The 13,246-nt window shown below is 39.4% G+C and overlaps 1 long non-coding RNA gene across 2 annotated transcripts in view; it reads left to right on the plus strand.

The window, feature by feature from the left end:
• Positions 1 to 547: 547 nt before the first annotated feature.
• The window catches only part of LOC108901857 (uncharacterized), a 105,184-nt gene continuing 92,485 nt past the window's right edge, over positions 548 to 13,246 (plus strand). Inside the window, exon 1 of one of the 2 annotated variants that reach the window (XR_007813998.1) lies at positions 548 to 742. This is a non-coding gene — a long non-coding RNA (uncharacterized LOC108901857). The remainder of the gene's footprint in view (positions 743 to 13,246) is intronic. The other variant, XR_001963967.2, reaches the window with a different exon arrangement.

Here is a 13,246-nt window from a genome sequence, read left to right on the forward strand (position 1 = left end):
TCTCAAAAGGACTTTTCATTCAATTGAGCACATTAGGGGCCAAAAACAAACACTGGAAAATTTGAGAATTCTAGCAACTTTTAATTTACGGGTACTTGATCTTTCCAATTTATGTGCAGCATAATTTATGTGTGCTCACCTGGCAACTCAAAACTATGGCATTGCCTTATGTTCCAATTTCATGATACATCACAAATTGTGCAGGCCTAAGTAAGTACTAATAACCAGTGATACTTGATACCTGCTTTGATAACACAACAACTCCTGCATACATTTGCATTACTGCAACAAAAATGATCTATAGAGGGGAATGGATGGCAAGGATGGTTTAAAAGATAGCAAATTTATGAAGAGGTTAAGCTCACAGTGCTGTTGTGTTATCTTCTTATTGTGTGTCTGCATGTTGAAATTGGCTTGACCGGTAAACCCGTGCGTGAAAAAGCTGAGAAAAACAAAGCATTAGGCTTCTTATCACCCATTTTCACTATTACAGTGTACCAGCTCGCCTCCTTCCCTGCGTTCGCACTCTGCAGGAAGGCAGCGAGTCCAGGAAACAACTTTTGAGACTCGGCCCATTGACCGAGGTTTTCGGGGCGTCGACTAAACTTCACTCAGACCAATCGGAGTTCACGGTGAAACTTTGTAAACAACTCTTACACGTTGTTTTAAAGCTCATTTTCTGTATTTACTCCAAAATGACGCGATGGTGCTGTAGCCAAGGGGGTCACAAGTGCCGAAACAGGTGAGACACAGTTGTGTTTGGTCGCAGTTTCTAATTTGTGCTGTGTTTTTACGCTGTGTGTGCGCGCGCGCCGAGCGTTTGTATGTGTGTTCTCGTGACTCGTAGTAGAAGCGGTGCTGGTGCAAAACAGCTGTCATGTAGTAGTGTAACACGAGAAGGAGAAAATGTGAAGGACATTGTTTTCGAATACGAAAAAGAACACGTAACGGTACACTATGTTGTTCTAACATAACGTTAGAAGACGCCTTAATGTACCAAATGACGTCGTCACTGTATAGTAAAACGTTAAATTCCTGTCCTGAGAACCCGAACACATTCTCTGCAAGTCTCCGCTAGATCATTACTGTTATGCTTAAAGTTTGGTTGTTAGACCACTGAACGAATCATTAACCTGTTGGTCTGACAGACATTAAAAACAGTTAATCGGTAGATGAGACTTAAATACAATTCGTGAGACTTTTAAGGGTGTGGTGATGTCCCCACCTCAGTGGTCGAGAACTGACTCTGATTGTGTCTAAAGATCTTAAAGTACTCCTGACACACTAATGTGTATATGTGCTTCCTTCTATGGTTCCCTGTTGTTTTCAACCAAGAAGAGAGATTGTGTTTTAGAAGAATGGGGGCTACAAAGAGAACTTTATGTTTGAAATTTAACAAGCCCTTGGTTGATTTTCTGAGTTATTTCAATAAGCAGGATAATGATGGAGCAGAGTTAATTTAAAATCACTCAGCATTTTGCCCACTGACTGAATGTGACATACCTGTTATTAGGCAGCTTTGCAGCCTGTGAATGTGTCAGAGTGATGATAAGTGTAGGTATCAAGAATTGCTTGGCCTGCTCTAAGTGTGAGACATGGACTTGGCAGGTAGTCGCTGACAAAAAAAGTGTTCATGTTAATGTGTCCAATTATGTTTTAAAAGCTCCTTATAAAGTGTAAGACTGTTACAAAAGCTTGTTAGTGACAGTTATTTTAAAAAAAATTTCAGGTTAGTAAGTGCATTTCCTGGAATTTTCTCTCTCAATTTTACCCATACACCCACTCACAAACTCACTCACTCACGTACTCACAGACTATAAGTTTCTGTCTAGCCTAAATAAGCCATTGCTGTTGTTGTCTCTGTGCTCCAGTGGTGCTGAAAGTGAACTACGCTGTAGATGTGCTGTATTTTGTTGCCTGCTGTTTTACTGTCAGTCTGAACAGCCTGCTATAGGCTACAAAAGTCTTCATTCAGAACGGATGTGGGCACAACTTTCGTTGTGGAACGTCAACATCTGCATGCTCTGTGTTCCCTCAGCACGCCCACTTCAGCTGAAGGAGGGGTTGAGGAAGAAGGGGGAGGGAAAAGCTTCCTGTCAGAATGGCTGAGAAACTGAATTGACTGAAGTTTTGGCAGACACTCAGGCCTGGTTGGGGGGAACTTTGCAATCAAGATTTTTCTCCACTGTAACTTCTCTGTAAATGTGACACATTACTTTTTAGTACAGTTGTGGTTTGGACAGTTTGCTAACTCAGTTTCATCTTGATTTTAGTGTATTCTTTGTAAGAGGGTTTTCTATTTTTAAAGGCGGCATCTCTACTCCTCCAGTCACTTCTGTGTTACTGTTTGACAAACAGCTTTTAGTAAAGGCTTAACTCATCTCCAAAAGTCCTTGGACCGTAAAACACTTGTGGTATTTTTGGCTCTACTACCAGCAGCTTTTGGCTTCTTGATATTGTTTTGGATGTAAAATGACACTGTGGCAGCGGTTAGAATGTAAACTGTGAGCTTTAACTGCAATGGTATTGAAGCCATATTGGATAAATCATTCCAAAGAGAAAAGCAAGGCATTGGGAAGTATCACAAAATATTTTTTCTTTAGATCACTCAGCTGCAAATTCTAGAAACTGCTAATTTCACATGTTAAGAGCAATAGATACAAAAGTAGATGGGAATAGAATTTCAGAAATAACTCAATAAGGCATTCAAAAAGATACTGAAGATTGGTGTGTGGAGACCAGTTTTCATGAATTCTTTTAGATTCATCCACTGCTGCCCTGATGTGAGCAGCAAAGTTGACACGGTCATCATGGCCAGAATAATGAAACTATGCAGCTAAAATAAAATAGATTCTTGTGGTCTAGCCCACATTTCTCACTTTGCCGACTGTGGTCTGACAAAGCTCAAAATGGCAGATGATTAAATGATAAACAATATTGCCCTTCACTTAAAGATATATATATATATATATATATATATATATATATATCCATCCTTCACGCCTGACTGAAGAACACACTACTGACTGGGCTGTCATTTGTATTTATGTTTGAGTTTGCATCTGGAGAAGAAACCACATCTAAACTATCCAGTTGTGAATTAAAAATTGAAATTGGTCCTGCAGTTTCACATTGCTAATTCATGATGCTTAGTTTAACCAGATTTGGAGTTATGAGAGACAGCAAGTCACGTCATCGTCAGAAAATTCTACGTACGTCACTGATCAGTCTATCACACATCTGACAGGCTCAGTTGCGCATCAGTGGTTGTTGATTCTTGTAACAGCAGCTGAGCTTGCAGCTTGTAATGTGGTTTCGCTTAATTTGTAGGTCAGTTAAACAGAAATGTTTTTCAAAGAATATATTTTTATGTCTGATCATGCATACTATTCATGTTGATCTGCTGTTGATTTTTTACCACTGTAGGAATTCAGCTGAAAATCAAAACGTGAAGATGCTTGTCAGTAAATCTCAAAAAAGAGATGAGAATTGTTTGTTTTCCTGTTGTGCTGCTCTCACTGATAACCACCTCACGGTCTTACACGAAACATGCTGACGTCATTACTTCCTGTCACACTACCTGTACACAAACAAGGCATATGACAGCGGCAACAGGCAGACCATGGTGTTTTGGTGGTTTACTTTAAATGCAGAATGCAGTTTTGCTGAGATGACACTGTAGCTTTGATGAGAATGAGAATCTGTTTTGTTGGCTTAGTGCTGCTCAACAGGGATACAGAATTATACCAGGTACAAGGAAAAGAAAGAGAATTTGACTGAATAAAATAACATGACATGACTCAACATGACTCTTGTACATTTGAAAATGAGCAGAGTTGTAGTTGTGTTAGTGAGCAGTTAGTTACCAGGCAGCAATATCTAAAAAATGTTTATTTACAAGTAAAAACTTGTGTTCCGTTTTAATGATAAGCATCAGTTGTTGCTTAACAGTTACATTATTTACATGATTTTGTGGTTCCGCTTTAAGTGATGAGTGGCTTCAGAATCAATTCTCTGTGTAGAAATGACTACTCTTCTTGTAGTATCACATGCCTGTATGCATCATACACTTTTCAGTGAATGCTCTGTTTGTCATCCAAACGGATGATAAATGAGATGATGAGATGATGTCTGAAATTCTCCGCAAATTGTAACTTGGCAACCAAACTAAACTAAAGCTGTAGTTTTTTTTTTCTTTGCCTCAGTAAGTGCACAGAGTGAGATACAAAGAATACTGAAAATGGTTACTAAAACATGAGTGGCTCTTTGAGAAGAATTTAGAGACAAGGTTGAAAATGAAACTGTTCTTTAATGGTTGGTTTCTGGCATGTTTTCGGTACTGCAGCAGGAGGAGGAGGTAGAGGAGGCAGAGCAGTGTCATATTGTGTGTACAGATGTGTCTCTTCTATAGAATTGGACCAGGATCAACTATGAGACACTGCAGCTGCTCTGCAGGAAGAACATCCTGGCTTGCCGATGCTAATTATGCCAGTTTACATACTGTAGGAATTCAGTTACATAGGTTACACATTAAAGCACCTGTGTCAATTTAACTGAAATGTTATATTACAGCAATTCATATATTGATTTTCTGCTGTTTGTGTGTGGCTGTTTTGTGTGAATAGAAGCTTCAGTAATGCAGTTTGTTGCATTATAGCACCAACATCACACAAAAGAAACTGATTTCAACAATTTTACCCACATTAAATGTGCACAGATTAATATCTAATTCAACTGTCTAACTCATGTCTGTTTCACGTCATGAATTTCAACTTGATTTCTATATAAATCTATGATGCACAGACTATAGCTCAGTTGTTTTGCTGCATATTTTTACAAACTCTTTCTTTTGTTTACTGTAATTCATAGCTTTGCATTATTTAAAGAAGTACAATGTTTGCATTTTCCTGATCACTGAGGCTTGTCGTGTGGTGTTTTTTGAAGTGATCAGTGAAGTAGAAACGTAACTTTTTCGCAGTCATCATCACAGAAAGGTTTTCTTTTTTCAGTAGTCACCATGGATAGTCAGCCATTACAGCTGTTTAGAGGTGTGTCTTCTGTTTTCTGATATGGCATATCAGCTGTTGACATTGCAGTGGTCTGGTACTGAAAATTCCCCTGAGTGCCTACGTCAAGGCATGTCAACTCATTTCCCAAAGGTGTACTCAGAGTTGTTGTGTCATGAAGTCTGCCAGGTGGTGTTTTTTTTTTTTTTTCTTTTTCTTTTAAGCAGTAGACAGCGCCACTTCTCTTGAACTGATTTTTTTTTCCACTTACAAGTTATCTTGCAAATGATCTCTACATCCGTTAGGTACAGTTAATGTAGATACACTCAAATACGCTGAACTTTACAGACACAAAAAGGTGCTCTGCATAAATTTCTTTTTTTAGAAAGTCATCAGTTCAGACTTGAAAGTTCAACAAGGTTTGCAACCCTTTTTAGAAATGAGGGTTAGTATTATGACAGAATAAGAATGTTTCAACTGTTATGATAAAATATCTAGACTAGATAAATGACTCTACTATGTGACTATATATATATATATATATATATATTATTTGTCTCTTATAGATATTTGGCTCCTCTGTTTTATATTTTCCAGGACTGTTTCCTGGGTCCTGATACAATGTTTCACTCATTTTTGCATGTGATAATCATGCAGCGCTTGAACAATGCGCAAGAAGCCATGTTGGATTAAGCATCCCCTTGAGCTCCTTGGATTTTGATTCTGCTGTTTTTAGTTCTTGTTCACCCCACTGTGTGAGTGAAATTAATGTGGCCATGTTTTTCTATCCAGGGTTTAGTTCATAGATGATAAAACTCTGACCTCTAGTGGTCTGAAAAGGTTCTGCAAAATTAAGCTATCCTGTCTGCATCAACACAACATAATGAGCCACGTGATGTACCAGACAATACTCCCTCTGGTAATGTGTATTTAGGAACTAGACACATCTCTGTCTGGCTATCAACACAATGTTGTATCAACTTGATATACATATCGCCTTTTTAAAAGTTGATAATTATTTTAACATGTAAAAGTTGATTTTAAGAGCTTTCATTGAATTTGTGGCCAGTTTCTAAAGAGAGACTTTATCATACAACTGTAAACAGATATCATAAACACTCACCATTGTTTGTTTTCAGTAATTATTTATCATGAAATGTTTACTTTTCATCATCAGTAACTAGTTTTATAAAGGTTTTAAAGTAATATAATCATATTATTATGCTGGGGTAAATCTAACCTGTATTTGGTGTTTATTCTTTAATTTAATAATTTTAATTAAAAAAATATGTCTATTGTGTACCATTAGGTTATGAATATGTGGTTCAGGCACAACTATCTGAATGCTACTTAAGAAACACATTTACTGTGATTTTATATACTGTATAGTATGTATTAAATGTTTTGACACATGAATTCCATTTCAAACCTTGATGGTTTGAATTAATAGCTTGCGATGTTCACATCGCACTTTCGATCAATGAACAATACATGAACATACAATATTCTAGTAATGTTAAAGTAAAATGGTAAACATTTCATGAATGCTCATGAATGTTTCCAGGAGACATTGTGATTCCCTCTGTCCATGGTGGGCCTGGCTTTCACCCAGTGTCAACTGGGATAGCTCCAGCCCCCTTAAGGATAAGTGGTATAGGATGGATGGATATATTGTGATTCCCCTTAAATGCTCAAAATGGCTCATGGCTGCAGTTCTCCTACCTCACCACTAGATGGCAGAAAAGTCATGCTGAAAAAACAAAAAAGTTTAAAGGTACACTCAGTAAAAACTTTGCCTCACTGTGATATGATGCATGTGAGGAAAGCATTTGTCAGCTTCAGTTATAGGACTAAATAAAATGTTTTCAAAATAATTTACACTGCAACAAAAGATTTTTCTATATCATTTTTACAGTTGGGAATCGTTTGAAATAATAGTTTCTTGTTATCCTACTTTGTGAAATATAAACATGTTGAATGAAAATAGCAGTGCAAGAACTTTGTGTCAACACAATATTCTTTGATCTATCTGATAGAGAATAAGAAGAAGAGTTAGTACCAAAAAACTATTAAGGCTTGATAGCCAACCCTAATCAGCTTGTCCAAATCAGTAACTGCGGGAATTAAACTTGTCCTTACGGTCCCTGTCAGAGAGTTGTTTCCACAAAAAAATCACTAAATATCTCAAAGGACTTCGTTAGCTGAGTTGCCAAACCATGTTTAGCCTTTAATGAATACTACGAACCAATCAGAGAATGCAGATATGTTTTTCTCTCTCTTTTAAATGTCAAGGCATGATTTATAACACTGGCTTGTGTATAAAAGCAAATTCAAGAAAAGTCAAGACATTTTGAATGCATCAGCCAGCTAACATAGCCTTGACTGTCTAACATTAACAATAGGAAACAGACATGCAGTGCAGCTAAGGGCAGAGAAAGCACTAACAAGCTAGCTCCACTGCTTAGGCCTGTTTCTCTTTGATGTCATGGCCTTCTGTCGGCCCCTGTGACCCCAAAGTCTGACCTCAACTTGGAAGTTTATACTAGATGCAAAAGCCAATCAAGAGTGTGTTCCACAGGAGAGGATGGATGTGGATTAGATGGGAATGTGCATGAGGGTATGTATGCTTGCATATATGTGTTTGGAAGAGAGCTCGACAGAGAGCTCGACAGAGAGAGAGAGAGAGAGAGAGAGAGAGAGAGAGAGAGAAACGATCACTGATAAGAAGGTAAAAGAGGCCAATTAAAGACAGAGAGCCCTATTCAGAATGCTCATATACTTTAGGAAGGATGTAGTATTTTGAAACTCCAAACATTTCCCAGAGTGAAACCCCATGGTGAAAAGAACTGAGCTATATTGTTGCCTGGTGTTATTCCTTCATTTTGTGCTCTGAATCCCCTTGTGTAATGTGGTGGATGGTTCAGGATGCTTGGGAGTCATTTGAAGGTTAGTGGCTGTGTGTGTGCACATGTGAATGTTTTTGTGGTGTAATTTAATTGAAAGTAAACTTCCCTCGATGAAGCGTTTCCAGTAAAAGATGAGCTTTGTATAGTTTTGGCAACATGGATGATGAACACTAGTCTGAAATGTATTATCACATGTATGCCAATGTGTGGCAGCTAATGAACATGTGAAAGACACTTAGAGCTCATGTTTGAGGAGGATGAACACTTATGAATAAATATAGCTGCATGGGGAGTGCTGCTTTTGGGTTTGTGTTCATCCTTACATGATCTATTGTGCTCCATCTTCAGATCTGCAGCTCAACACTGCATAGACGCTCACAGCCTCTGAAGCACTCACACATAAACACATACTCACTCTCATCACTACATGTACAAAGGTTCCAGTATGTGGAATTACAGGAGGAGAAACAATCTGAGTTCCTTGGCTGACTGTGTTTATCCAGGCTGGTGGAGGAGGCCTCTCACTGGGCTGCCTCAGTCCACCTCTGAGCCCCTGCTGGCTCCAGCCTCTTTTGATCTAGACATTGTGGACTATTTTCAACCCTGGGATGTTTCTCCCAAAATCAGAATTGAATTGTTTTATGTTTTTTGTTTTTAATATTGTACAGTGGGTGGATATGTTTCCCCTGGGTAATTGCTGCTGACACTGAACAAGACAGTCACTGTGTGTCTACATTAGGGGTGTATCAATTCTGAAACCGAGACTGAAACAGTGATACAAACGTCCACAATCTTGTATTGCAATACTGAAAGATGGAACCACCTCTAAAACATGGGTGACCTGCACTCAATACTGCACCTGAATGCCTCATGTGAAGACCCAGACAGAGCATGGGAGCTTCTACTGCTCTGTTAATGTGCAGCTTATGTTCTGTCTTCTGTGTAGACAGTGTTACACAATGTAAGACATTACATGGCTATAATTGGCTGACAGTCCATACTGTCCACCACAGTGTTTGTAGTCTGATCATACATACATTTAAAGTATACACACAAGTCTGAAGAAATGTCTAGTACCAGCATTGGCAGAAAAGGTGGAAACATTTGAAAATGAGGCAGCGTGCATGCACCATTATTCTTATGTACATTCTTTCATTATGTGTGGGTGTAAATGTTAACCCTCTTTGACAGACTCTTCACCTCCTAGTATTGAAGAAATTGCTCCTTTTTCCTGGGGGTAATTGGCCTCCCCTGACTTGTCACATCAAGATGAATGACTTAATCTGTGAAGGCATGTGGCCTTAACCTGCTTAATTAGAACAAATAAATCCACCAGTCTGGGTAAAGGTCACTGCAGAAGTTAGTCGTTTTCATGAACTGCCATATCAAGTCAATCCGACTGATTGACTGTACATCTGTGGTGTCCTTTTTGCTTGCTGTGTCTGCCACCTCTCTCGATACATCTGGTGGATTATTAGAGGCTTCAGCTTTTCAGTGTGCGTGAGCCTGTGAGTGTATGTGTATTTCATTAGCATCAGAAAAAGAAATATTGTAAAAATAGACTTCCAGGTCATAGATGTCTGTCTTTCTGTTTGTCTGTGGGTGTGAAACCGCAGATGAGGCTATAATAATGTTTTGTGGTTAAACAAGGATTCTTCACCTAAATACTTTTTCTCTCTTCTTCCCACACTTCACTGCTTGTCTGTCTCTGGACACTCCCCATTTGACTATGCCTCTCCAGAACAGCTGCAGTTTCTTTCATCATTTTCATTATTTAATAAGCTATAATTGAAAATAAATTGACTTTGATGTATTGACTGTAAAAAGAGGCAAGTAATTATGTAGTTCTGGTGCTTATGAGACTGTTGTAGTTGATTAGATTAGCTGAGTTGTGTTTTAATTAAAAGTTCTACCAGTACTGGATTTTGTAAGCCCATACCAATATCAGTTTTTCATCAGCACTCGTCAACATCAGAAGTCATTTTGATAAGTATTCCTTGAATTTTGTTGTGAAAGAGTGACCATATGCACTGAGGTGGACATTTTACAGCTGGAAAAATAAACTTATCAGTATTCTCTGGTGGAAAAGCAATGTAATGACTGTTTCTAAATTAACTCAAACATTTCTCTGGCATTTATTTACAGCAATTTCTTGTTACTTGCTGGCCGACATATATACTGATACTGATCAGATATTAGTAATGAACAAACACTGGCCAACAATTGCAGTCTGGCTTTAGTTTTAATGCCATTATGTGGGCTCACAGATATTGACTGTGTTTGAAGAAAAAGAAACAAATCATGTTTGATACATGCGTTTTATGCTATTGATAACATTGTCTGTTTTACTTTATTGCCTTTGGAGAAATGCAGGATTTTGGCATGCAAATGTACATTGATAAATTCACACCCACTATACACAGAAATCAATTGGTCTATTTAATAGATAAAGGATAAGTGTCTAAAGGATAAGTGATAAAGGATAAGTGTCTCTGTCCTAAATTTGAATCAGTGCCCCGATCTGTATTTTATTCCTGTAACTCTGGCCATTGATTTGATGGATTATGATGATATTTTCCTCATGAAAGTAAGTGCTGAGATCGCCCACTTTAGTCAGATTTATTTGTAAGAGAAAACAAAGGCTGAGGGTGAAATTAAATTACCCAAACTTTCTATTATAAATATTCATCATTAGCCCCTTCTACACAGCGTGTTCAAGGCAGGAGTATCACTCTGTTATCCTGCCTTGCTGTTCTGTATAAAAGGTAAGGTGGAATGGGAAGACAATGTTGTCCCATCTTTTAGCTGGCAGCAGACTATATGCCATATACACTCCCTAGTGGTGCACACTGACAGTTTTCCACAGCAATTAGAAATTATCATTGTCTACAACCTGTCAGATAATTACACTAACACTTGTTTCTTGGCCCATTGGAGCTATTTTTATGCTGCTTTCTGACATTTTAGGAAATTGTTTGATCAGTGCAATGTGTCATAATTGATGGAAGCCATGAAAGTAATACTCAAGCTATTGTTTTCCCTTATCAAAAGTCCCACGACACCACAGTCCATTTACTACTTTCTACATTGACCGTCCCAGTTTTTGCCTCTTGACACCAGAGCCCATTTTCTTTAGCTTTGTTCTTTGCTGAAACACTATTCTGTGGTGGAATTTTTACTTACAAATCTGTTCTCCTCACTTTACATTAGAAAATACACAAGTCCTGATTACTGTGGTGGCTGATCCACTGGCAGTTCTGCTCATTTGCTCCCAAATGACTCAACTCGTCAACCTGGCTGAGCAACAGAAAATAGTGTTATCCAGCCACCAGCTTCTCCCCCTAGCTATTAGGTACTGTCAGACTGCCTCTCTCCATCTCAACCTCCTGTAAACAAATGAGCCAGCTGTCGCGTTGGACTGTGAAAGGAGACATCAACCCCTATCCCTCGCTCCATTCTCCAGTCTAAACACATACAATCCCTCCATCTCGTCCCCCCACCCCATCATGCAACCCATAACTTGGCTCAATCCTGCAGAGTGCACAATGATGTCAAAACGGTGCCCCTCCAACACACATGCATTTTATTGTGGTTACTGGGGCTGGCTTTAGCCTTATGCATGCTAATTTACAGTAACTCACAATCCCAGCCCCATTTCCTGGAAAGTGGGGCAAAGGTCAGCAAAGCTTTATGTGACTCTGGTGTGCATCCTTGTGTGTTAATTTGTGTCTATATGTATGTATGTGAGGTGTGAGAGAGAAAAGAAGAAGGGAGAGCATATGTGAGACACAAATGGGGCGCAGGGCCCAGTGGAGGGGTACCCCGATAGGCCCCAGAAATCCCCCGAGCAGCACCCAGCATAGAGGAACAACTATGGCCTTTGTTGGTCACCCCGTGGATCTCACACACAGTTAATATAGACTTTTCCCACTGACTCTGCCAAGAGTCTGAAGTCATTTAATGAAGTGGCGGCTGAGTTTAGAAGGAGCCAGTGTGCTCGCTGCTTGCGCTGACAGAATGGAAAATGTCTGTGTTATGCAGCGAACAGCGAGTGACAAGAGGAGTGTGTTCTGATACTCACCTCTCCGTGCACACACAAATGCATTAGAGATATACACACAGTCGGACACAACAAAGCTTCATGAGGAGAGACAGCGATTATACAAATTCACACATGCACTTCTTTTGGATGGTTATGGCTCATTCATTCAGGGAAACATCACTGATTCAGACAGGTTTGTAATCAGCTGTGATTTGGTCTAACAACATCAGTGTCCCCTGCTGAACTCACAGTAGCCTAAATGTTAATTTGGTTTTTGGTCTCTGTTTTGTCTCTGTGAATCCGAATGTTAATGTATACATTAAGTGGGACTCTCTGGTACACAAAATTTCTCAAGACCTAAACTCATGCCAGTCATGTACTTATAATAAGAAAGCCTAATTGTTTCACAGATTCTTTGTAGTTATCTCTTTGTTTGGTTTATTTATCAGAGAAAACCTCACCTTTCATGTCCATTTTCACGGCTGTCTATTTATCCACTTCTGCCATGAATGGACAGTATCTCTGTATGTATTTGGTCGCACTTCTATTCAAGTCCCTGTCTTTTCATCTATCTATGGGCAGATTGCAGTCTGTTTTGGTGTCCTATTGTGCAGCTGTCAGTTATTTTCAAAACACTCGAGTGTCATTTGCCTCAGATTCCATCCCTTTCAATTCTCGCTTCTTTTCTATGGCTCCACTAGCGTACATCTCATTGAGTGTGCATCAGCGGGCAGATTCATTCTTCTCTTCTTCTAAAAGCACATTTCTTTTTTCATAGCAGCCATAAGCCTCCTTTTTAAATCCATGGACAATGTGTTTTTGTCCATCCTCCTCCATCCTTTTCAATGGAGAGTACAGGGATTCTCTCTCTCTCTCTCTCCCTCTCTCTCTCCCTCTCCCTCTCTCTCTCTCCCTCTCCCTCTCTTTCTTTCTGAGGACATCTGGGGGGACCCCTGAGTGTGGTGCTTCTCTTGAATCTCAATTGTCTGTCTGTAATGAAGCATGATGAAAGATAACAGAATGAAATGTAATAATTCATGCAGGCCTCGGTGAGGAGCACGTGGCTAGCGGTTGGCCCGGGCCGTGATAGCCTCCTGCTCAGCTCCCAGAACAATACGCCAGCTCTGCCAGCACCACTCGCCCTGCTCTGGTCCAGCAATCTTGTTGTTCTGTCCTCTTGCCGCTATTCAAAGTCACTTAACGCTGGAAGGCTGTCTGTGATCACTGACATGCCAGAGCATCTCTTTGGGAAACAAGGCAAACTGTCTCCTTGGACCCACTGTCTTCTTGGA

The sequence above is a fragment of the Lates calcarifer genome, linkage group LG10, assembly GCF_001640805.2.
Source record: "Lates calcarifer isolate ASB-BC8 linkage group LG10, TLL_Latcal_v3, whole genome shotgun sequence".
Classification (NCBI taxonomy): domain Eukaryota; kingdom Metazoa; phylum Chordata; class Actinopteri; family Centropomidae; genus Lates; species Lates calcarifer.